This window comes from Pyxicephalus adspersus, chromosome 5 (assembly GCF_032062135.1).
Source record: "Pyxicephalus adspersus chromosome 5, UCB_Pads_2.0, whole genome shotgun sequence".
NCBI lineage: Eukaryota > Metazoa > Chordata > Amphibia > Anura > Pyxicephalidae > Pyxicephalus > Pyxicephalus adspersus.
This window is the reverse complement of record NC_092862.1, coordinates 32,993,201-33,020,351: the sequence shown is the minus strand read 5'-3', so window position 1 is coordinate 33,020,351 and position 27,151 is coordinate 32,993,201. Positions and strand designations below refer to the sequence as shown.

General features: G+C 37.1%; 1 protein-coding gene across 4 annotated transcripts in view; it reads left to right on the top strand.

Annotated features, from left to right (window-relative positions):
• The first annotated feature begins 5,023 nt into the window (after positions 1-5,023).
• Positions 5,024-27,151, top strand: part of SULF1 (sulfatase 1) — a 90,048-nt gene continuing 67,920 nt past the window's right edge. Inside the window, exons 1-2 of one of the 4 annotated variants that reach the window (XM_072411078.1) lie at positions 5,024-5,290; positions 23,661-23,755. The gene's annotated coding sequence lies outside the window, so the exon portion shown is untranslated. Of the gene's footprint in view, positions 5,291-8,050; positions 8,111-23,660; positions 23,756-27,151 lie in introns of those variants that run through there. The other 3 variants (XM_072411073.1, XM_072411074.1, XM_072411075.1) reach the window with 3 other exon arrangements.

The window sequence follows — 27,151 nt, the reverse complement described above, 5'->3', positions numbered from 1 at the left end:
CGCTCTGTCAATTTCTCTTCCATGTTCCAGCTCTTTGGCCATCTCAATTGGCCAGGTCAAAATGATTCAACTCCATGCATCCCGGATTATGTCAGGAAACTGACCTCAAAAGATTGTGAAAAGGTAGGTATTTTAATTTTAATGAAGAAAAGATCCTGTCGTCCCTCCTGCAGTAATGGTTTTACTTGTTTAATTTTTTTTTTCATATAAGTTTAACTCCACTTTTAGGTGCTTGAGAAATTGACGCATTTATTGACCCCTTAATAGTAAAATGTGTTTTTAATTGTGTATATTTATTTTAAATACCCTAAAATACTAAAATATAGGACATGATTGTCTAGAACTCCAACTAGTAGGCCAAATAGGTTTGAGAACGACCACAAGTTTTGTATGAAAATAGAGAATAATGTTAGCTTAAATAAATGTAACTTTTTTGCAACATGGCAGTTTAAGCAAAGTTCCACATTTTACCAGTTATGTATATAAACATTGTATATTATTAGGTACCTGGAAAAAAGGGGCACCCTAAGGCAAAAGGCCCATGTTTAAAAGGGTGAACTTTATGCTTGTGAAAAATGGCCATCGTCAAAAACTCTAAAAGATCTCCTGTTAGTGCCTATGCAATTGTTCCAACAGCGAAGGCCAGTGAAGGGAGCAATAGCCTAGGGGCAAACAGAAGGATCTCCGGCACGACTCTGCCATTGGTGATGTATTACTAGTGGCGGACTCACCCGTGTGAAAGGACACACCAATACCACTCCCTCAGTTAAACAGACCATGACAAATCCATGTTTAAAACATGACTGTATTGATGTTTTTTTCACCTCTGTTTTCCCTTTATACAGGGTGGACCTTTTACATTACATAAGTAATACATAAGTATTACAGAGAATTATGGGATTTCTAGAGATAAAAAACTGCAGCATACGTTTGTCCTTTTCCAACTAAATTTCTGTGTTATACAGAGCTCATGACTCAGCTGTGTATGTAGTCTGAGCTTAAGCTGGAGATCTGTAAAAAGCAATGTCTATAGGCAGTTACATATACATCTACAACTTCTGCTACAGGTTGAAAAATAATTGTGTGTAAACCCAAGAACAAAACTTAAATATGATGCAGTTTATGAGCTCAGAAACAAGGTGTTTTTTTCATTAATTTCATTGGATGTTCCAGCCAGTAGTACACCTCCTGCCCTAGGGGGCTACACTTACTGCAGTGAATCTATGGAGCAGAAATGTAGCCACCCTTGGACCTGTAAAGAAGGGAGTGTTGGATTGACCAACAGGTTTAAGTAGACTTCACATAAGTAAGTAAAATATGAAAAAACTGACGCAACCCCAACTAACACGTTATGTAGTTACAGCAACCTGTGTTTTTTTATTTTTGGGATTAAGCTTGTATCTGAATAAAGGCTCAGGATACTAAACTCCCTTGTCATTTCTCAATGGTTTGTTCCAACTTTCTAACTGCTACGTTTGCTAGGTCTGGTAAAAGTTTATAAGGAACTACTGGCAGGATCAACAGGTAATACACAGGGAATATAGAAAAATAAAAAGTACTGTTTTTTTTTTATATTTTTTTAATGTGTGTGGGAAAAAAACAGAATGCACTGACCTTGTGAGATAAGCAAATACACGTAATAAAGATTTGTTACAAACACTCTCAAGCAAAACTTAAAAGATATTTCTATTGAATGGCCTTTAATTTTCTCCCTGTTTAGTGATCTTCATTGTGTGACCCTGCCATGCACGTGGCATGCCTTGCCATGTCTTTCTGCTATACGCATCTTCCCAGGCACCTCTTTTTAATGCGCCCATGCAGTGCAGGCCCATTGATTTCTATATGTGAGCTGTATATAATTCAGCAACAATTCTTGTTTATCAGGAATTCATACTTTATACTGACTTTTATCTAGTGTCTTCATGTGGCTTTGGATTATTAAACACAAATAAGCAGGAAAGTGGTACAGATGTTTAAATGCCAAAAAGGGGACTAGTGTAAAGATATAATCAGTACATATTGAAGAAGTAGGAGAAACATTTTATCTTCCAGTAGATCTAAATCTGAAGCATCTTTGTTTGCGCTGCCTACCATAATGATGTATAAACAATTCCTAGATAAAGTCTGAACTTTGAAGTTTGAAAAAAAAAAAAACTTTGAAAACTTTTGAAAGGCAGAGATTGAATTGAGCCCATGTGAGATCCCAGGACGTCTCACCCGCACACATCACCCAAGCATTCAGCTCTTTATTGCTGCTTGAACATGCTGCTCAGAGAGGGGACACAATAGCAAACAGCGGGATTCCATGTAACAACACATGGCCAGTGCATGCAAGTTCACAGTTCAGCTAATTAAACAGAAAAGAGAGGGGAGCTTTTTTTTTTTTTCCTGTCTTTGAAATAAACAGATTCTTTGGCTGAAAAGAGAGACCATTTCTATCAATTCAGCTAAAGCTAGCCATACACGATGCAACATTTTCAGAAGATTAGGCAATTGATTTAATAAAACCATAAAAATGGGATGAATAATTAGGTTGGTTTTTTAAAAATTATTTTTTCTTTTCTTTAAAAGTTATTTTTTCTCAATGGAACACTGATTGATATAGATATTGATTAAGAGCGGCAAGTATAAGTCGGCTGCACTCACCAACTGGTACAAGTCGGTGTCCCCATCATTTTTTTATTAGATTGTTGTAAAAATCTGTTCGATATAAGTGCCAGGAAGGAGTAAAATGATCACTTTACTGATAATGTATTGCCTGCATGCAAAAAGCGGCATGCAATTGTTGCTATAATCAGGCGGTTCGGAGTTGAGTCGCAAGGAAATAAAATGATCACTTTTCACGAAAATTGATCAAATATTTTTGGATGAAGCATACATCTAACAGTGTAACCCCAGCAATAGTGGGCTGGGGATTTATCAAGTTGTAGAAATCTAGCAGTGGCGGTGTACGATTTTTGATCACTTTGCTGCTGAAATCCATTGGATATCAATGCCACAAGGCAGTAAATACTTTTCACAAATATTGATCACATGCTGGTTTGAGCATAAATCTGATAGTGTGTTGCCAGCATGCAAAAAAGCAGCAATGTATAGTCAGCTGCACTCATGGTCAAGTAGTACAAAGCGTTTCTATCGTTTTTTGATCAGAATGCTGCTAAAATTGTTCGATATTGAGTCCCACAAGGGAGTAAAATAATCGCTTTTCACAAATTTCGATTATGTGCTGGATTGAGAATACGTCTAATCCCCAGCCTGCGAAAAGTGTCAGGCAATATTTGCCTGCATGGCTAACGTAGGCGGTCTTCCCATCAGTTTTTGATCAGATTGCTGCTATCAGGTCTTTTTAAATATTGATCGCTTGACTGATGGAAGATTGAGATAGATCTAATCCCCAACCTGTAAAAAAGTGCCAGGCAATATCGACCGGTACACGGCTAACGTTGGCGGCGTTCCCATCCGTTTTTGATCAGATTGCTGCTAAAATCTGTTTGATATTGAGTGCTGCAAGGGAATTAAATGATCAAATTTCATGAAAATTGATCGATTGTTGTATCAGACATAAATTTAACAGTGTATTCCCAGCATGTACAAAATGGAAGGCAATAGTTTTAGAAAACTAGGAGTGGCGGTGTTCTCAGCGATTTATGATCACATTGCTGCTGAAATCTGTTGAATATCGGTTCTGCAAGGCATGAAATAATCACTTTTCACAAATATCAATCGTATGGCAGATCAAGCATACATCTAATAGTGTATTGCCAGCATGCAAAAAAGCAGCAATTTATAGTCGGTACAAAGCTTGGTGGCATTCCTATCGTTTTTTTGATACAGTTGCTCGATATTGGGTGCTGCAAGGGAGTAAAATAATCGCTTTTCACAAATTTTGATTATGTGCTGGATTGGGAATACATCTAACCTCAAACCTGCAAAAAGTGTCAGGCAATTTTCGCCTGCATGGCTAGCGTTGGCGGTGTTCCCATCAGTTTTTGATCAAATTGCTGCTATCAGAACTTTTTGAATATTGATCGCTTGACTGATGGAGGATTGAGAATAGATCAACTGCACTAAGTGGTACACGGCTAACGTTGGTGGCGTTCCCATCAGTTTTTGATCAGATTTCTGCTATCAAATGTGTTTGAATATTGATTGCTTGCCTGATCAAGCATACATCTAATAGTGTAAAAAAAGAGTGCCATTGACTACATAATCCATGTGTGATCTGGAGGAGTTTTTTGCCTGCATGTGCTGCAGCAATCTGAACCCATCAGTTTTTGATCAGATTGCTGCTATCAGTTCTTTTTGAATATTGATCGCTTGACTGATCCAGCATACATTTTATAGTTAAAAAAAAAAAAAAAATTAGAGGACCATTGACTACATAATCCATGTGTGGTCTGGAGGAGTTCTTTGCCCGCATGTGTTGCAGCAATCTGAACCCATCAGTTTTTGATCAGATTGCTGTCAGATCTTTTTGAATATTGATCGCTTGATTGATGGAGGATTGAGTATACATCTAATTCCTCAGCCTGCAAAAAATGTCAGGCAATATTCACCTACATGGCTAGTGTTGGTGGTGTTCCCATCAGTTTTTGATCTGATTTCTGCGATCAGATGTGTTTGAATATTGATCGCTTGCCTGATCCAGCATACATCTAATAGTTTAAAAAAAATAAATCAGAGTGCCATTGACTACATAATCCATGTCTGGGTCTGGAGGAGTTTTTTGCCTGCATGTGCTGCAGCAATCTGAACCCATATTTCCATTTCCCAGGAACTCCAGGACTGGGAGCTTGACAAATCCACATTTCATTGTACATCTCCTCCAAGATGATTGTAAGGGGGCTCTGTGTATCCCACTGCCAGGGTCTCCTGGTGGTCCCCAGGGATTACAGGGGGGCTTTGCTGTGAGAATGAACACAACTGGTCATCAGATGTGATCACACCCTCTCTACCTTCCCAGCACACACAGCACCTCCCCCTTGTAGTCTTTTTATAGAGCTCCTCTCTCCAATTCTCAGGTTACTTGGGGAAGAGTTTGCAGATCTGTAGCCTTGTGTCTCCCCTCCTCTGCCTGCTTGTTAGAAGAGATCCAGGCACAGCCATTGGATTGTGTGTGCTGAGTGCTGCAGGACGTGTTTCAACAGATGCTTGGGGTTAGTGTGTGTCATCACTTTGGAGTAGGGATTAGAGCTGCAAGGCTGCATTGCAGGGACTGTGTGGTCTTCAGCGAGTGATCCTCCATAGAAGAGCAGCCAGGAGACATCAGGGGCCACTCTTGTGCCTTCAGGTAAAGGAGGGCAATGTTGTGTGTGCTGGGAGGAATTCTGCACCCTTCTACAAGAACTTTTATCAATGCTGTATTGTGCTTTATAGATCAATTAGATGCTTGCTTCTTCAAGATGTGAGTCCTTGTGGTGGTCACTTATGTGGGACTAGCTTCACATTGCTGTTCCCAGGCTTATTTCCATTTTAAAAGTTCAAGACATGACCACCCTATGGGACTGTGACCACAAGCCTTTGCTGTGGCAGAATCTGTTGGCATATGAGGGATATTAGAACTAAGTGGGCATGAACAAAGGGTTGCTGACCCTTCTAATGACCCCATCTGAATTGATGTAAAATTAGAGAGCAAGAGATTACAGAGCTTGTATGGTGTAGAGGACTACTTGTTCCAGATGTGACTTCAATCTAAAGTGGGATAGTGAGGATTTCTATTTTTTGTATCTGTTAGGAAGATTCATCCTCTGCATTAGTCTGAAATAGAAGGAAAGTCCAACATTTGGACATGGTCACCCCAACAGAAGGGAAGTCTTACATTAAGCACACTTGTCCTGTGACAGCTGTGTAAGAGAGGATTTTCTCACTTTGGAGACACTTCCACTAATTTCCTGATGTATCTACAAGATAGGAAGTAATGTGAAATCTCCTCTGATGGCAGCAAAGGGATCTAGATAGACTGTAAATGCAGGTAACACAATTTCTGCACCAAGTTTGAGTTTTTAAGAGCAGCAACATGTGCAGCAGATTTTAACTGTTTAATATCATCTGTTAAATCAATGTAAAGCTAACATCTTATTTGCAACACTCTGAAACCAACTTGTTGCAAATGGAACAGTCAAGAGGAGGTAATTGCATGATAATATTCAAAAACTGTCATTTAACTGATCTAAAAAACTTCTCATTCTGTAGCATGTGTATATTACTCCATTAATGAACACCCCATAGGTCAAATATCTATTCTGTAATTATGGTAAGAATTTTAATTCAGCTCCCCCAAGCAGCAGTGCCCCAAGCAAATTCTGTAAAGATCGCCTCTGTTAATACCAGCAGTGAGTAGGGCTTTTGAAGCATACTTATTGGATTAAATACTGGATAGATCCGTCAAGAGTTAAAGGAAGCACTCGCATCATTTAATCTGAAGGCATCATTTTTTATTCTGGTATCACATGTGTCTAGCATTTTCTTAGAAGACTTTATAGGAAGTGCCTTTGTATAAAGTTTACTAACTACTGTAAATACAAGAGGGGTGATAATTTATTTTTAACTGGCACCACATGCACAAAGAACAAGCTTCAACTTTTCCAAAACCTGCCCCCCATTGGACTAATGAGCTTGCAATCTACATTATACAATTTATTGTGCTTAGATGTAGCCATGCAAAGTAATAGCAATCAGTTCAATACCCCCGTACAGAGAGGAAATAGTGGTGGATTGTCGGTGTCACACATCATTAGAATTTTTTTTGTATTCTTAGCCAGAAATAACTAGACATAAGTTGTGTTATTGTGTATTTGTGTAATTCAGCTGCAAAGTGAAAACATTCCCTGTGACAATGCTCAGTGTCAATTTGTTCTCTAATGTAATTGATTTCCCATGATGAAATGGTATGCAGACTGATATGCTTTGATGGCAGGAATTGTATTCAATGTTTCTAGTGGAATACTTTTAAAAAGATAGTGCGTACACTAAACTGGCATTGTCTTGCTTGTAAAGCTATAGATCTTTACCAGGACATTGATACTAAATTTCTAAGGTTTCATTATCCAAAAAATAACATTGCATGAACAAATGGACCGTGGCACATTACCTAAACTGTGTAGGTAATCTGGCTGTATTATTAATGCCTGTCACTGGATATACCTGCATGTGCTCCTCTCTGTCAGGGCTTGTTCTTCTATTGCTCAGGGGCTCTTTCTCAAACAAAATTGATTACACTTTAAGTAGAAATGAAAATTGCTGTCAGTATCTAATGGGGATGCGCTAATATCAGATGTTTGAACTTTTTGTGTGGGTGCTGTGTAATTTTCTATAAACTTTATCATGCTGCCACAAAAATAAAAATGCCCTCTAAACTTTAAAACTTTCCCATTTAGTGAACAACATTGCATAAAGGCTTCAGTGAAAAGCACTTACTATCACATATCAGGATCTTATGGTGTAATGTTTTATGGGTGAATTTACATGTGACATTGTGTTACTGGATACTTAAGGGGCCACAGTGTAGATGAATGGCTGAATTCTGTAGTCTTCTATTGAACTGCTAGCCAGTGACCTAGTGCCATAAGCACCGGTGTGAAGTATCCCAGGCAGCCAATCAGAAATTAGATTTTGCAGCATGTAAGGGTAGACAAATAAAAGTAGATTTTTGATTGTGGCGGTTACTGTTACTGTACTCTGCCCAACTTTATGGTATGTGATAATAGCCAGGGTATGGGTATATATCCTCTTGTTTATTGCTTATAAACATAGTTCAGTTTGCAGGAAAAAACAGATTTACATACTTGGATAGTGTTACAACGAATGTGTTAAAAAAGTATATCTATTTACCTTAAATCATAGTATACAGTATGTAAACTTTTGTATTTGCATACTTTGCCTATTAGATATATCATTGAAAACATTTTATTATATTTGACAAGTTAAAAAAATACTTATTGATCATGTCAAAAATTTAGTAAGCTTGTAACTGCCTGTGCCCTAAATTTACTTGTTACCCTGTTTAGCATTGTGGACAACAGAACATCACCCCAATATTTTATAGAGGAGAGGAAAGTGAGATATGATCCGTCATTTTCACAATCTTCATGTGCGACAACACTTAGATACAGTAAGTAAACATTGCATCTTAAGACAGAAAGGACTCTATTTATAAAACAGGGGATCTGACATTCCCTTATACATTCCCTGGTTGGAATCTTCCAGGTCCATTTGTTTCAATGGCAGTAATTGATTCGATTGTTGGAGGGAATGTCAGATTCCCTGTTTTAAAAATAGAGCCCAATTTCATAGAAATGAAATTTTGCTTCAGGAAATAATGCTGGCCATAGCACCAAAACTAAGACACCAAAACTGAAAAAGCAACTTTGTAGGTGATTTTGTAATATGCTTGGCTTGATGGCTCCATGCAACTATAAATGTTATATTTGCTTAAAATGCACCCAAGACCAAACTTGGGGTACATGCTGAATATTTGTTTTAATTCCCATCATTTCATATTTCATAGGCATTGGGCTGCATTCTTTATCGAAAATGATAAGTTTGGTATAGTGTGCATACATATCAGCTAAAAAGATTTAGAAATGATCTTTTCCCAGCACAAATTAACTTATCATGGAAAGCCGAGAGCCATCAGAAATCTCCTTTTGATACACAATTTTTGTACATTGTTGTCCTTTACACTGTTTTGTTGGGTAACCTTGAATATATGTCTAGAGGCAACAAACAAACAAATATTGAGTTATTAGCATTCATCATATTAGATTTACAGAGGTAGAGATTATTTGGGATACATGTTTCCTACACAAAGATCACCCTTTAATATTATCATGCGTTCATATTATACAGTGTTAAACCAGTCACATCAATAAGTGTTTCCTAGGGAAGTTCACAATCTAACGCCCCTGTCATATGTCCCTATCATGGTGTAAATCCAATTACCTGCGAAAATTCACTTTGGATATGGGCGTGCATGGAGGAAACTCACAAAACACATACAAACTCCATGCTTATTTTGGCTGTGAGTTAAACCAGGTACCTTAGTGTTAAAAGAAGAAAACATTGAGCCACCTTAGTTTCTTAATAAAATAGGCAAAGCAGAGCCAAACTTATCTCCCCTCACTTCATTGCTTTTCCTGGTCTGCTTCTGGGTTCTGGATCTTTAACCATTATGATTGGGCTGTCTGAAACCACACAACTCCTGCACATGCGCACCGGAGCCAGCGATATCAGGATTGTACATAGAGCTGCGCATGTGCAACTATCACTATATCTAACACAAAACTGAGAACAGACAAATAATAAAATAATTATTTTTTTGTTTGTTTTTTTTTTAGCCTGTCCCACCGCCATAAAGAACCCGCCTGCTCACAGTTTTTTTTTTGGTTTAGTTCTTCCCTTTGTCACGGTAGCCTAAAACATCACAGTACAGTTTCACAGTTTCAGTTTCTGTGCAGAAGTAAAAACTTTATGCCTAAAATATCATTTCTGTATAAAAACGTTAGCATTGCCAAGGTTTCCTTTTATGCTGGATTTCAATATAAATATTAATAAATGTTACTTTATTTATATATGGCACTGATAAGAATACTTTAAAATGGCACTATCTGAATTGAATCTTGGTTGCTATCAAAACACATTGTACATGTCTGAATGTATGATTTCTTCCACTTGTTGCTTTTATTAATACCAGCCTGCATTCCATCCCATTAAGCCCTCTTACATACTGTGCAGAGAAAAGCAAGCTTAGGAATCCTGCCAGTATGAATGATCGGAACTGATATTTAAAAACGTGTGGTTTTGTCGATGCATTAAAAAAAGAGCAGACATATTTATAGACATCAGTTTAAACTCTCATTAAAAACTACGCTCTGCAGCGGAGTTATCACTGGTAATCATACCCTGGCATAGCTGCTAAATCCCAGACCAGAGACAAATGTCAGATACTTATGTGGCTGATTTAACAGAGTTTGCTTTAAAGTGTAATTATTAGCTTAGGTTACTCCACAGCGCTCACATTCTTGAATCTGGTGCAAGGGATCAGCAATGTTATTCCAAATCGTTACTGGCTCTCTTATGTTGGGACGGTTGGCTAGGTAAGAATTTCTAGCTGTCATTTGCAGACATTCATTATTGAAGGCTGGAATTCTCAGTTACTGCCTTACTTTGTTTTGGTGCTACCGGTATTTTAGTTCGTGATACCGCTTTATCATCAGGTAAGCCTCTGTCAATCAAGCTTAGAGAGCACATATTGGGTTTCACCGATGGTGACATGAAATAATAACAATGGCAAGATATCTCAGCTATTTAGACATTTAATATAGCAACCTATAACCTATAGCAACCATTGGGATGTCAGATTGCTTTGGAATGATAAATGATATACAGTATTTGCCATGGTTCCATTTAGTTACAGTAATGTGCAGAACTAAGAAGGTCCCCTTGAAAATCAGCCTTTCAGAACATTCTGTGATATGCATAGCAAACTACCACGTCATTTTATTTCTCAAGCATTCTTTTACATTTCTGTGTGAAAAATCATAACGCTATACTTAGCAAAATTCTTGTCTGAATGCCAATGACACTACTGAGTGACTGCCAGCTAATGGCATTGCAAAAATCATTAGGCCTGGTACACAAGGGAAGACCCACTGCTAAATGGGCACCCAACTGACCGAACACATCAATATCTGATAATCAATAATCAGATTTTAAAAATTACTGTAATTACGCTTGATATTCTGTCTATTTGGTATTTCTTTTCACATATATCACATATATATATATCTCTATATATATCACATATAACACATGTACAACTCACATATAAAGTGATCTGAATTTGTGGATGTATTCAATAGTTCATACCCATGATATAACTGATATATTTTATCTGCGTTTACCGACATGTTTTATCTATCCACCACTGATCAGAAGTCCGGTATACTCAGTCAGCTGCTCACTTCCAATCTGATTGTTTTATTGTACTGAAATGAAAATCTGCGTACTAGGCCACATATCTACATATATATCAGATGATTCTCACCTGAAACAAACAGTTGTGTTCATCTTCTGAAATGTGTATAGTAGTCCCCATCAATCTGCTATGGAGAGGAGCACAACAGGGTGCCGCTCTCAATTCTTTCCCCTTGCTTCCCCATGGAACAGGACAGTGCTGTGTGTACAGTTCTTGTTCATTCATCTGTCATTGGAAACAATCACAAAAAATTCTATGCATCAAGAAATATTTCACGTGCATCTGATATCTGCGTGGGGTTTAGGAGGTTATATAATCCACACTGCTTAATTGGAAAAGGAGCAGTGCTTCCATTACTCAAATTTCACTGTGTGTAAAATGTGTATTATGTATGCCCAAACCCTACCAAGACCTCAAGGGAAAAAAGCAATCTGACAAGTTACAAAAAAAACTTGTTGCTGGGATTTACTGCAGGGTGTGCAGGTTCCTGGTCGTGTGACCCAAGTGTTCCTGTTAGACCAAACGTCAGACCAAACGATTTTACTCAAGTTTAGAGTCTGCTGTTGTTACGCATTTCATGTCCACTATAATCAAGTGCATATTCAGAGTAACTTTGGACATGCAATTTACTCATGAACTAGTTAGACATCGGAAACTTTTTCTAATTAAATTCTGTAGAGCTTTTTTTTAACGTTTGTTGGAAAATCCAAAATGATAACTCATCTTGTATCGTGTTGATTTCAGTGGGCGGAATACAAATCCAGGCTTATTTATCACTAGGTGATTACATGACATATCCATCCTAGGCTCATTATGATGGTGTCACATTGTGATTGGATTCTACAATTAATATTTAGTGTAACCGAGACCTATTGACATCCCTTTTGGTTTGACGTGTTTGGCAGGTAGAGCTGGAAATGCCGGCAATGCTATTAGATTTATTGAGTTAAATATTGAATGTCAGCTTTGGGCTCATTTTGCTTTCAAAAACAAGTCTGACATCTGCCAAAGAGCAGACATTTCAAGATGACTTCTAATGTCTTTATTAGCCAGAAAGTCCACTTGTGTGTGTTTTACAGAAGGACTAGACTATGCTGAATGTTTATTCCTTTGTATAGTGAGCTCCATTTAGAGTCCAATAGGGAGACTTATATTGGACCAGCACAGATGTCAGGTCCTTGTGCAACTAAATCACAGCAGTGTTGTTATGGCTAATAGAAGAAATAGGCATCCCAAGATATCTGCTGTTAGGTGCTTTGTTGCAAATGCAAGTGAAGTCCATTGCCATGTGTTCTGGTAACACATACATTTCTGCAACCCATTGCTCTAGTGGGGACAAGCCCCAAAAATATGACCCGGATCATAGATATAACAGAGTATAAAACCTAATAAAACAGAAAAAAGGACTTGGTCCAGAACAATCAGTAAAATTCCAGTTTACTTTTCTATTGTTAGAAAGTGAATCAACATTTTTTTTGTAACATGTCACATGTTCCCTTCTTCCAGTTTTTGTTTAGAAGAAGAATATGTTTTTGATTTTATTTATAAACATAACTGTACAATGTTAGGTTTATTTAGTCTTGTCCTTACTAGAGTAAACCAAATATTTTCTGTGTTACCTGTTACATGTCATACTTCCATTATACAAATACTGGCATTTATTAGCAGAACTGATTACTTCTTTTTGCTGGATGTAGTTTGCTGATTTTCTTAGCCCGTTAGAAATGTAGATCATGAGATCCACTTGGCTTGAAGACAAAGAGCAAGCCCTATACTGTCATGTGAAAAGTAAATACACCCCAAGAAAATTATTGACTTTTTAACATATTTAAACAAGCAAATATTAGGTCCTCATTTAGACAGTGCCTACAGATAAAGGTGATATAAGCTAGTATTGTCTCCTCTAGCATAAATTAATTCTCATTGCCTCCCACCAGTGTCTAGCATTGGCTGAATTTTATGATACTGATACATAAAAAAATAGGTTAGTCACAATGGGCCTGATTTATTAAAGTTCACCAAGTCTGGAGAAAATACACTTTCATCAGTGTAGCTGGGTGATCCAGCAAACCTGTAAAGATTTTCTTCAAAGTCACCTACTATTTGCTAGCAAATGTTTTAAATCCTGGATTAGATCCATTCCAGGTTTGCACCCAGCTTCACTGATAAAAGTGTATTCTTTCATGTGTCGAAGAGCTTTAATAAATCAGGCCCAATGACTGTAAGCTGCCCACACCATGAAAGAGCAAAGTAATCCCAAGCCCTGACGTTTCCATCACCATGCTTCAAAGTTTGTATGGGGTTCTTCTCCTAAAGTTCTGTCTTCTGTTTGCACCAAATATGTGTACAGAAGTTCAAGAGGTCCTGTTCTTTGTCTGTTTGGCTAACTGTAATCTTGCACTAATGTTCGTTTTGAACAGCAAAGTCTTTTTTTTCTGGCACATTCACCATGTAACTTTAATGCTGCAATAACTATCCATTAGTATATGACAACTTTTGGAAGACTTATCTGCAGATCCCACAACTTAATTTTAGGGTTCTTCTACTTTTTGCATTCAAACATTTAGCTGCTGCTTTGAATTTGCTCGGCTAGCCAGTCAAACAGCAAAGAGTACACCAGGCCCTCAAAATTTGGGGTTTAAAATAGTTCAGGTTTCACCAGCATACTCCCTAAGTAGCTTCTGTATCTTGACACATTAATCTGGAGCACCTGATTTTATGACACATTTGCGTTTTTGGTAATATAGATCATGTCGGTTTTCTGTTCTTTGTTCAAGTATATCACCTTCATCTGTTGGCACTGTGTGCATGAAGAGCTTGCATTTTAGAAGGTGTACTTACTTTTTCACATGATTGTAGCTTCACTTTCAAGTGAAGTGATCATTAACTTTGCAAAGTAAACATTCTGTACTCCTTGAGGTGATCAACCCATGAAGTGCTCATTCACTTACACAACAGAATTTCAATGAATGTGACAAATATTAAATTCCTAAACCAGACAACCACGTTGAATAATAAACAAATTCTGATAACTGTGCTTTTAGCCAAGATCAGGGTGCGCTTATTTCATGAAATGTTTTACCCTAGGAAGTAGTAAAAGCAGGGTTAAGCACAAGGACCACCATGAAGACACAAATGATTAATATTCTATCAAAGTGTCAGTGAAAAGGTCATACTGTACATATATATTCTTATACTCCTTTAAAAATTGCAAAGATAAGGCCTCTTTGGACTGGGGGGGGGAATAAGATGGTTTACAAGATCTTAATTTAGCTAAAAATTATTAATTTTTTTATGTAATAAATTATATAAACAACATTCTTTGCTACTATCTACAAAAAAGGATATTTAGTAGAGACAAAAAGTCTCTAATGACAATGAATCAATGTAAATATTACTTAACTTTTAGTTAAATACGTACTGAACCTTGGTAGTGTAGGGAAAGGCTAGGAACTTTGCATTGCAATTTGTGTGCTTGCTGTAGGGAATCACCCCATTTATTTGTTCTGGTTACCATTGTCATTGGGACAAAATGTGGTGGGAAATCCAAAGCCTGTTTAAAGAGACCGTCAATCAGCACTCCCATTAGGATCATCAATCTGTAACTAAAGAGTGTTTTTAAGGCTTTAAGAAAGCTGTTCTAAGCTTGCTGCAAGCTTGGCAAATGCTTTGTAAGATTTTTGCTTCACCTTCATGAGCAGGCAGGTTCTTTATTACAGAAGAGACAGGTTATGTACAGAGAAGTTTCTTCAGCTATGTTGGGATCATACACTCAGGTGTTCATGTACAGCTCAATGTACATTTTAGGTACAGGTAGGTTAGTTCTATTGCAGAAGGGACATAGCCTGTTCTACAGCAAAGAACCTGCCTGCTCATAATTGTTCATTGTAAAGTTGTAAATGATGTGCAAATTTAAATGTAAAGCTAACTTCATATTTGGTTCTAACTTCCAACAAAAGCTTACTTTTTCTACAGTCTGTCAATCCGGAAAGCAGTGGTCAGGACTAGATATGGTCAAGTGCTGACCATCTATAATCTTGTCCCCTGCAACAACATCTAATCTCAAGGTAGGGGAAGCAGACACTGGCTACAACACTGCCCTGAATTTAGGATCGGATCAGATTGTTGCCACCCCATCACAAGGAGCTACATTTAATGCATTTCACTTGCAGGCACAACTTGTATTTGTGAGGCTTTGCAGGGGGACTAGAAGAAAATTATAAGCACGGATGTACTTCTATTTAAAACAGACCTTTTATCCTTTACTTTGAAGTCCACTAAATGTAGCTGCTTGTGATGGGGTGACAACAATCTAATGCAATCCTGAATTACAAGTGTGTGCAGGAAGTTTTAAATTTATTAAGGGGAGTCCACGGTTGCTTAACTGGAGCCCAGAATGCAATTTAATATTAAAGAAAGAGGTTCTCTGGGAAAAAAACAACAACATTGTTGCTGTATTTTGCAACCCTATGGTCATTTTTTCATGCAGATTTGTAAAATTCTTGAAAAGTCCTTCTAATATTGAAACGCTTATCAATAAAGTCTGCTGTTTTGTTCAAACATACTTAGACAATGCTGATGCATTTATTAATTATTTCATTCTCTTTAAAGTATCTGTGTCCTAAAACAGTCTTATTATTCACAGATGTCCACATAATACAGCCACTGAGCTCATAATCCAATTTCAAGGTCTGTGCAGGAAACAAAAAGTAACTTATTTGAGATTTATTAACAGAATTACAGTAAAACTGTTGTGCAAACTTGAAAGAAACAAAGTAATTGTCCCCAGCACAATAAATAGAGCAGTTTAATATCTCTGCCTCTGGGGAGGACCAGCTTGTTGTCAAAGAATAATTTACTGTTCCAGGTGGCGAACACTCAGGCAAAATATTTATGGCCCATTCGACATTCCTAACATGTACTTTCCTACTACCAGCAAGTGCGTAAAACAGTCAGTGCACGTGTTCGTAAAAATGCTATCTACCTTTCATTATAGAAATGAAAGGGTGACTAAACACTTTATTTTCTGTATACTGAAGTCTTTTAAATCTGAAGTCCTCTGAAGGAAACCATTTAATCATTTCAGTTAGTTTTCTTTTTTTACTTGCAGTAATTATGTCCCTTTGTTATTTCCTTTGTTGTATTTGCATGATCATATTTAAAGTATATGTAAACCCTAAACTATATAAAAAATGTTTGGCACCAGCCATACTGTATACAGTTTTTTAGGTAAATCTTTTTTTTTTTTTTGGAAATGCGTTGCAAAGTTTTCAAGTTGGAAATCCTGCCAGCAACAATTGAGCAATTCATTTCTGCAGGCTGACAACTTTAAACCCCTGCGTTGCAATTAGCAGCTGGATTGTCATTCTGCCATGTGAGCTCCTTTACATGGCCATTGGGCGTCCTTTCTATCGGTTTTTTAGTACTGACATGCTGTTACTGGAAGAAGCTCTAGGTAAGAAATTTTGAAATAGATTAAAAATAAAACATTTGCTTAAGAATTTATACAACCAGGTATAGTGCCAAACATACTGAAAAATAAACTTTAGGTTTGTCTACAACATGGGAGTAATGGACAGCAATGCGGAATTTTCAGAATTATGTTATAATGTGAAATATAATATAAAAAATCCCAACTGGGTATTAATAGCAGAAACCCTTTTTTACCTCTTGTTTTGTTGAAACAGTCTCATAGAGAGTATATTACTGATAGAGCTTTGTCCATGAATTTGCAATCAAAGTAAAGAAACAGGTAAATAGAGTCCTTGGCTCCGATTAATAGAATTGTAGTAATGCAGGAGGGGTGCAAAAACTGTACATAAAGCATAACAAAATGAAATATAAAAATGGTGTAGTCATTACAAGGATTGGTGGGGGGGGGTTTCACAGTTGGATTTTCCATAGAGTATAGGACTCTATACAATGATTGTTGGGAGCGGGGAGGTAAAGTGTTCTTGGGGTTCTTTGCGGGTACTTCAACAACAACCTAGTGACTACTAAACCAAGATTTCACTTTAGCTTGGAATCAGCCAATGAATGAGTTTCTAAATGATTTTCAACTAGTGAAATTTTTGTCCTTTTAAAGAGCTGCCATACAAGTTTACCACCATAGACCTGATAAGCCAGAAAAGCGTCTCTCCAATTTTCTTCCAGTCTGTCACAAGGGCTGCACATTTGATGACCTAATGGCTAAGCCCCATAAAATGCCACCAAACTGCCTGTTGTCCATAATGGCATTTCCATTGGTCATTGAAACTACAAGCCCTAGACCTTTTTTTTTTAAACGATACATTGGAGTACTGGTTCATTTTTAGTAGAATATTGGAGAAAGAAAGAACGTGGGAAAAATATCTATATATATATATATATATATATATATATATATATATATGAAAGAGAGAGTCATATGGTTTCCCATTTCCCACAAACTTTTTTTATGGTGCATTTTAAGTCTGCATGCTCTGATTTCTTTTAAAGAGTTTGTGGCTGTTTGGCCTTGAGGCCAATATAATGTACGTCTGTCACTGAATGTAAATGCTGGGAATGCAAAAATCAAAAGTAGCAAGTTAAATATAGAAGTGATTGCGCAAAACAGCATAATGAGCATTTAATGTGTCTGTAATTAGTGATCTGAATAGACAGACCATGTCATAGGTTGAGATGTATTTTGTTTGTTTAACATAATGACTCATTTCTGGAAGAACATGAGCTAACTAGTTTTCAGGGGGTAGGTATATAGTTCAAATAAAAACATCATGTATATTATTGGGGGGTATATAATATAGTGTGCTAAGTGCCGGAGTAGTGTAAGCTTTACATATACCGGGCTGCGGCAAAGTGTTATTCTATGTATGCTATCAGAAAGATTGGGGACCACTGCACTAGAGGAAGTAAAAGATGTGTTTTATGTGTTAACTGACATGGTACAAAAAGTATCTTATGGGCTTTAGCATAAAGCAGGCAATATATTTTACATAATCATTGCACACCTGGCCAGATCAAATGACAGCCATCATGTTTGTGTCCATCTTCAAAGCTACTGAACACCTTTAAAGTTCAGCTTACATAAACTGCTTGAACTGAAAGTTGAGCAATTGCTTTTTCCTTTCCTAAAATAAGATAAACATGTGTTATTTCCAGATAAAGAAATCCTAATTTTGCAATGTTTCGTGCCTGTAAATGCTTTGTGCCATCATTAGAGAGGTTGAATGAATGTTCTGTATGTAAGTTTTCCTTTCCATGGTGCTTTAATGAGACACAAAATGTAGGGACTGTATTAAGGATCTCAGGGGGATGCCCAGAAATCTTGAATAATGGAATTAATGATTAGGTAATGGTGTCTTAAAGAAAAAATGTAAGACAAAGGGAAGAAATGTAAAAGAGATTCCAGATGAAACCAATAGAAAAGTCAACACTACCAAAACATATTATACAAAACGCCCATAGGAGGATGAAATATAAATTACATACTGGGGATCCCCTGGAGTGATGGCTGATGAAATTCCCTGACTCATATGCAAGAGGGAGTGTCAGTTATAATGAGGGAATTCAAACATAAGCAACACTTTGCAAGAGTGGTCTTCAAAATTTAAGATTAACAAATTAATCCAAAAAGCCATATAATAGTTTACAATCTTTTTAATACAGGCTTAGTCTAAAGCAGTGCCATCCCCCCATATTTGCTTTACCTCCCAACCTGTGGTGACCCCCAACACAGGAGTGCTAAAGGAAATATTAAACTTTTAAACCACCCAGCATGGGGAAGCATTAAACCACCCAGAGGGGGAAGCAGTATCTACCTGAGGAGCACCAGGGGAAACTGCTGGTAGAGAGAGAAAAAGTAATAAACTACCCCTTTTCCTTCCTGGCCTTTGGTCCCTTGTGGCCATATGGGCTGCTCCTCTAGTAGCTACTTTTGTGGACATAGCAGTAACCTACAACTACCAAACAGATTTTACCTTCCACTGATCTAAAATTAAAAATGGCGCTGTGGATAACAACTCTTTGCTCCAGATCATTGCATTAGGGAACTTGATGGCTTGTTTCTTTTGAGTTCTTTGTTTTGAGTTAGCACCAATAACAGGCTTTCATTACTCTTCCAACCACAGTCATTTGTCCTGTTTGCAAAATCCAGCGTTTCCTATCTTGTGATAATGATTTCTTGGATAAGACTATTAGATATATTGAGATCTACGTTTACAGAAAGAAAACAATCTGAGCATGCAGTAAAATAATATCTGTAGAATGTACTTGAAGCAATCTGAATTCTGACACCTCATTAGGATGACTGTACCTTGGAAAACGATACACTCCATTCCTGCTACTCCACCTGCCAGAATGTGGAATATCAATTTTTCCGTTAGATAGTATGTACATAGCACGTTCAACTTCCTGTTCAGTGCTCTATTAACCTCCAAAGATTATAAATATATTTCAAGATCACAGATAATGAAAGCACATGCAGAGGCATTGAAGTAAGTGTACCGGCATATGTGGAGACTATATTAAGCTATAGGCAGCTCTGGCCTTCACGAAAAGAACTGGTGTGTGCAAATGCATGTGGTCTGTGTATATGTAGCTTTTCTGTTTCCCTAAATCCAGATAAAATCAATACATTTTTACCTTTTTGAATTGAACATGGATGGGATGGAATGTTTGGCAAAGTTGTACGAATGTCTGTAACCCTGTAGGGAAAACGTACCTAGTGACACCAGGCCAAGAAATTCGGAGAATGACTATACCAGCACAGGAAATCACAACTGTGTCAGGGCAATTTATCTTTATAGCCTTTGTTATTATAGTTCGTTAGTTGCTGTAGAGATATTTCTTATCACTTCTTGTTCCTGTTTTTGGAATGAGAAGGAATATAAACCTCAACACAAGCTAAAATATAGGAAAAAAAGTTTGGCTTAAAAAGGTTGTCCAGTCTGGTAAATTCAGATCAGTTTATGGTTTAAGGGGATCTGTCCGGAAGAAAACTGTCCTTTGACCTGCTGATTAGATTACTACTTATCATCCACAAGAAAGCCTAGGCAGACGTGTAGGGCCTGGTTCATGTCAATGGGACCCAGCTACAACCTTTATGCTCCTGCTTTAGACCAGATCAGTGTTGGAATATGTGTAAGTGTATGTGGAGCTGTTTATGGTATGGTAAGTTTGCACCACAATGCTTGGATTTAAATTCAGTTTTGACAGTGTTGGTTTTGGGGTAGCGCAAACTGGTCGATTGCCCAGAGCCTCAAGGGGTGCATGGAGGTGCAATGCTGTCCATTTAGACCCCCCATCCCATATTTGCCCAGGGTACCATTATGTCCAAACTGTCCCTGACTTTGAGACAAGATTAAATGTTGCTGACAAGACGTTTCCAGAGAACACAGGTCCATTGAGATGCAGTATAAATTATGCCCCTTCGGTAAATCAACCCTAAAATAATCTGTGTGACACCCTCCATAAGTTACTGTATCTGTAGTGTATACTTCCTTGTAGGAGGTATATATTTCAAGGAAAATTGCTGAGTGTAACCTATAAACATTAGTTAAATATTTAGTTTGGCCACTCTTACTCATCAAGCAGCTGAGTGAAATGTAAACACATTCATATTATTAAAAGCCAGACACTTTCTTTCCCTGCAGCAGAATTCACTTGTTTGTTGCAGTGCTTAAAGTAGATGTAAACCCCAACTGGTTGACATATGGTAAGCAATTGCCATGGTTCACATAAAATACTGTTTGCCCCATTTTTCATTGTATTGTAGTTGTAGCAATTGAATGTCCCATTTTGTGGCTTTTGTGGTACATTGTTCTTGACATTCGTCATTTGCTGTTTTTTTGTTGACCCAGAATACACTCTGCAATAAAATAAATGTTTTGGGCTTTAGAGGGAAAACCCAGACAATTTTGGGCTTTAGAGGGAAAACCCAGACAAATTTTTAAAAATTAATGGTTTAATCTGGTTATGTACAATAATCCCTGCATAAAATAAAATCCCTGAATTAAATTTTTAATATTGCTAGCATTACCTGTAATCTCATATTATTCTCTTGTACATATTAGGAGTTAAAGTGAAAATTGAAAGAACAGTATGGTGGGATGATCAGAAAGCTGACTTATTATGGGAGAATATGGGTGGTCCAGCAAACCTGGAACAGATCTGGTCAAGGATGGAAAACATTTGCCAACTAATAGCAAATAATTTTAGGAAGCCCAGTCTTGGAGAGCTTTACTAAATTGGAGCCCCGTGCATATATGAAGGAGAATAGTTGTCACCCTGAAATAGGATTACAGAACATCTCTCTTCCTCTTTTTCTTTACAATATAGGGGGATGTGAGCTAAGTACAATACCAACTGGTAACATTGCGGAACAGGCCGAGCACAGGGCGTTATCAGGTCAAAAGGTTTTTGGCAGATCAAAATTATTTTTATCTTATCTGACGAATATAAAAAGAAAACTTTCAGCTTTATATGTACCAAGCCAAAAGGGAACCAATTGGAGAAGCTGATTGTTTGTATTTCAATCATATCTCTAAATGATAACGCACATTTGCATATAACACTATGAACTGTTCACATATACTTGGTGTTAAATTGCTTCTACTTTTACTGCATGGAAACAAACAAGGGTAGAACTGTAACTTTAGAATTCGTTATGTACATAATTGCACATAGAAAGTTTATGGTATTTATAAAACTGATTATACCTATGCTCTGGTTTAGAACACCAGTAAATAAGGTAAAGATGATTACTATCAAAAGATTTGTCTTTCTTTCCTGTTTTAGGACATCCTATTGAATTCCTCTCTGCAATTACCTGCTTCAGCATTATTTCAGATTTTTTTAATGCAGACCAAATCCTAATTTCAGGATATTAAATCTACCTTGTAATTATGCAGAGAGATAAGTGATAGTGTGATTACTTCTAACAACTTTTTAGTGTTTGACCCCGGTAATTATTCCTAAACTAGTGTTTGGTGTAATGTGATAATGTGGCAAATGTTTTGGTTACACTAAGCGCTTGGGATTTCACGAGCACACTGTAATGAAAGAGCTAGACCAAGGGATCCCAGGAATAAATAAATGCAGTGGCTACCACTAATACTAAAAGTAAATTTAAAGGAACCATTCACACCAAATTACCCAACATTTAGGCAAAAATGTACTTAACTGTAACCTGAAATGAAGCATCTGGAGCAGTGATATCCTATAGGTTTTACAGTATCTTTTATTGTTAACCTTTATTTTTAAAGATCCAACATTTGACGCAGCACTGAACACTAAACAGGAGTACAGAATGACCGTATAACAAAGTACAAACAATGACACAGCAGGAGTAGAGGATCCTATCCAAAAGACTTTAAGAGATGGGGGAGAATAATACACCATAGATGGGGGATATGGATTGGTGGCTAATTAATGATGGATTGAGGAATAGATGAAGACTGGTTGGCAAGTTTGAAAAGGACTGCTTTACTTATGGAAAGTAGGAGCACGCCTATAAGGATGAGGTCCCAGAGAACAGGGGCAGCTCTAGAAAAGTCTTGGAGCCATGCATTGGAGGTCACTATCCTATAGAGAATCACAATCTTGGAGTTAGAGCTCTGCCTTTTTTATCCCATAATACTGCACTTCCATCTTCCGGAACAGGGCCATCTTATCTTCATTGTCTTACAGCCATTCAGTTCCATTTACACCCAGAATAGAAAAGTAGAAAACATTTTTAGCAAATCTTCAGACATGTAAAATCTATCATACAGCAGCAGATTATATGAGGCCAGCACCCATGGTCTTAATTGTCTGTATTTTCTGACAACCAATTCCTACACAGCTCCCCATGAGAATACAGGGAATGTATTTCCAGGGCCTGTATTTTATAAGTTTCTTTTCTGCAACATAAATATACTTATAGCACCAGCTTATTCAGATAAAAGTCTGTTCTGCCCAGAAAAAAATGGCGTAAGTGCCTCCCATAGAAATGTTTTGTCCACATGGATGGTTGTAACTCAGTTGTTTCTAACCACAGGCGTTTGTACACAGCAGGGAGCTAACAGCTTATATCATGAAACCAGTTATAAAGGGTTAGTGGACAAGGTGCTGTGCTAATATGTGTTCATTCTTGCAGCCATGGAGTATCTGTGGACTAGAACAATTAAGCCTCATACACACGTGCAATCATAGTTGTTCCTTTCCAATGACTAGCACTGCACGATGAATGAATGAGTACTTTACATACAGCACCGTTCTGCTCTATGGAGGTGAAGAACGACGGAGGGGCACCCTGCTGCGAGCTCTCCTCCTTCCCTTGCATTAGCATTGTTCGTCATCCATCGTCCGTGGATCCGCCAGGCCAGTCGTTTAGACGATGGACGACGAGCGCTGTACATACACCAGATTCTCGTCCAATATCGGCCCTGAGACGATTATCCGGCAAGAACCATTGGACGTGTGTATGTAGCTTAAGGGTTCACTGTGACTTATCTGATTTTTTTTTCACCAGCTCCTTTATGTTATCTGTATTTCATTACGTTAAAAGTAAAAAAATCCACAGGTACTTTGATTTGTTTGTTGCACTTTCAAATTGTAATTTTTGTAAGCCATAGCAGTCAAAGAAAACATATTGTAAATATTGACATTAAAAAAGAATACATTTTCCTTTTTCTACTTTTAATTACATCTTTATTTTCTTTCCTAGGAAAACATTGTGCACATTGTGAGATGATGTGTATAGTATTCCCATCATCATGTTCTTGTTAAAGAGCTCACCTTTCAAAAGACACCTTTAACAAAGTAAGTTTAATTGTATTAATCAATAAGTATGGTGTGTTTGGTATTGATATTGTCAATCTGTGTTCACATTTATTTGTATATTTAAGTAATGAAATGTATACTACTGAGCCACAGGCTTGTTAAATATAAGGGTTCATTAATCTTAGTCATCACAATGACATGCTTAGAATTTGTAGGTAGAAATGTTTATCTTGCACAGGAAAACATGCCCACTGTCTATGCTGGCGGTACTTGAAGCTTCTGCTTGAAGAGGGGTCACTGAGCCAGTAATACAATTCAATTTCACTGCAACATTAATAGTCTAAATCAGTTGGAAGGTTCTATTGCGTACATGTGTATGCTTATGTGATGCTTAGCTTGCTTTGTATATTTCTTCCAGATCTGTGCAGTAATCTAGCATTACACTTATATCACATATTAAAATTCAAGTTTTGTCTTTAATGCATTTGGCAAAATTTTTTGGAAATAAAACTAAAAATTTTTCCTGTCCCCATTTCCATCCTTATATACAGTAACTCATAACAACTTTTTCCTTATTCTGCTGAAGTCAGGTTAGTACAGGATTGATTGTGAGTGCTTACAATGTGTTACATCATTAACTAATGAATAAAAACGTTTGTGGTGTGTACAGAGATCCCAATCCTTCTTCACTCAAATGCAACAGTACAAAATAATCACTGTGGGTTTGTCTGTATATAACATTTTGGCACAACAGATTTTCACTAAACTCTATTGATCATACTCCTAGCACCAATAAACATTCTCAGGAACATGCAGGGGTAAAATTCCAGACCACAATGTGTCATGTGCCAATGGGCAGCCAGTGATATGAAAAGCGGTAGGATTGTATGCAGAAACCTAAAATGGTATAAGCTGATGTGGTTCATTTCTTTTAAAATTGCATTTTAAAAGCTTAATTATCCAGTATGCAAATGACCAGTTACTTGGTAATCTTTGTCACCCCCCTATTATATGTTTGTGATGCATTATACAAGCAGTAGCTCTGCCTCAAGTGACCCTATCAGAGAAACTAAAGCAAACTTTACAAGAGAGTCTGAGTACTCAACAATTTCAGCAGGACTTTCTGGGATATTTCTAGTTCCTATGCTAAGGTTTGTTGAGGGTTCTACGTATGTTCTTAAAATAATCTATTCCAACATTCCTACCTTGCTGCACTTTCATATAGTCTGATAGTCACAGCTGTTTGCCATTTACCATATACCCTACAGCAGCTCCAAGCTTTGTTCATCTGCCAACACAGGAGCACAGCCATAGTATATGGGCACATGGATATTGTCAAAAAATTTGCCAATAAGTGGCTCTGCCCAAACAAAGATTGTGTTGTGTGACTGCAGCTGTATGTCTGCCATAAGTGTTAGGCAGCTACAAGTATTGGTGCAGGACAGCAGGATGATATAATTATTATTATTAAACAGGATTTATATAGCACCAACATATTATGCAGCACTGTACATTAAATAGGGGTTGCAAATGACAGACTAATACAGACGGTGATACAGGAGGAGAGGACCCTGCCCCGAAGAGCTTACAATCTAGTAGTATAATCTAGAATATAAAAGCCTATTTAAGAGTACAGCTTACCCGGGAAGCCTTAACTTCTATTAGTTTTCAGTTCTGTGTTCAGGTAAATGCTGTATGCATAAGCATGTGATGTGGAAACCGGGGGACATAATGATGAATTACCTTAAAATAACCTATGCACCTATTCTTTGTATTCTTTTGTCACACTCACTTAGAGAATGCTAAAGGTCAGATAAGTTTAAACATTAAAAGGAAGGAAATTGACAAAAAGCAGAAGCATTGATAACAAAATAGATATGGCTTTTAGTCCAGGTGATTGAAGAGGGAAGCTATTCTTGTAAAGAAAATGACCATCTACCGCAAGCAGAGGCAGAATGCAAGTCATAGGTGCACAGTACTAATAAACATCTGAAATCTGAAAAAAAATAATTTATGAAGGCATTATTGTGATTGAACACAGAGTATAAATTATCACAGCACAGGTAAAACTAAACATTGGTTTTGTTAAGGACAATATAGATTTCAAGCATTGTAATTAATGTAATTGCTGAGCCCTTCCTGATTGTGTATTGTAGATATCAATGAAGGCCTTGTTGGCCCTTACTCAAATTCACTGCTTAGTTAAAGAGTCATCTTTCACTAGTCCTATGACCAATTCCAGTATTATATAAGAAGAGTTTAGGAAGCACTATATAGGAGTGTTAAGATTATGAAAGATTACATTTATGTTGCAGGTAATGCATGTTATTTCATTGTGAGTCCCTAAATACTCCGCAATGCACGTAATCATTCTTTTTGACTTTGCATTGGTGCCAAATCATCTTCCTGTGCCTGAGTTTGTCATTTTGTCCAGTCTCTGATATTCTGTTTATGGCCTAAGCAGATCTGTACTCTGTAATCTCTATCCCTCAATTCTTATCCTTATTGGTATTTCCATATTTGAAGTCTCAAACAACCTAACCCAGGCTAACATTTTCTTGCTGGTCCTCACACAAGCTGTATTCTTCGCAATGGTCTTTATTTGTTATTCATGTTGTGTTTTCTTCACTGTCTCTGTGTCTTTGGTTGTAATATTTGGTGGTGAGCGGCAATCATATTTGCATAAATTGCCCAGTAAATTGGCAGTAGAGTGTAGCTATTTATTTTATTTTCAAACTTTACAGGGTATCATGCATTATAATTAATTATGAAATATTGCCAGTTTTATGGTTGTATTTATTTGCTTCATTTCACTGCATCATCCCTTTGAGTTATTGCAATTTATCCTTAGGTCTATCATTTTCACATTTTCCCAGATTTATTTAAGAAACGTACATAATACCTTGAGTGAAAAGGGACACCTAACATTTTGATATTGGTTATGTGTCTGAAGAACTTTGCTTGTTAGTGTGCTACACATAAGTTAGGAGAGCCAGACTGAGTTGTTCATTAAACAGATTTGTGAATGTTCAGCTCTAAATGCTACGGTTAAAATGGAATAAATGAGGGCCATTCAAAAATAAAGTTCACAAGACAAAAAAAGTCCTGTTGAGTTAACATAAATTATGGGATCTTTTCTTCTTGGATATGACCCAAATTATTCCCAATATAGCTAGCCCTGCCAGCTTCAAGACATGGATAAAAGGATGGTTGTGTATAATATAATTTTTTTAATACCATACTTTTTCTCTTCTATGAACTAACTTACTAACTAGATCACTGAATAAGTATGAAATTCTGTGACTTTTTATTAATGGTTGAAAGATTATGTACTAATGTTGTTCTACTAGATTGTAAGCTCTTCGGGGCAGGGTCCTCTCCTCCTGTATCACTGTCTGTATTAGTCTGTCATTTGCAATCCCTATTTAATGTACA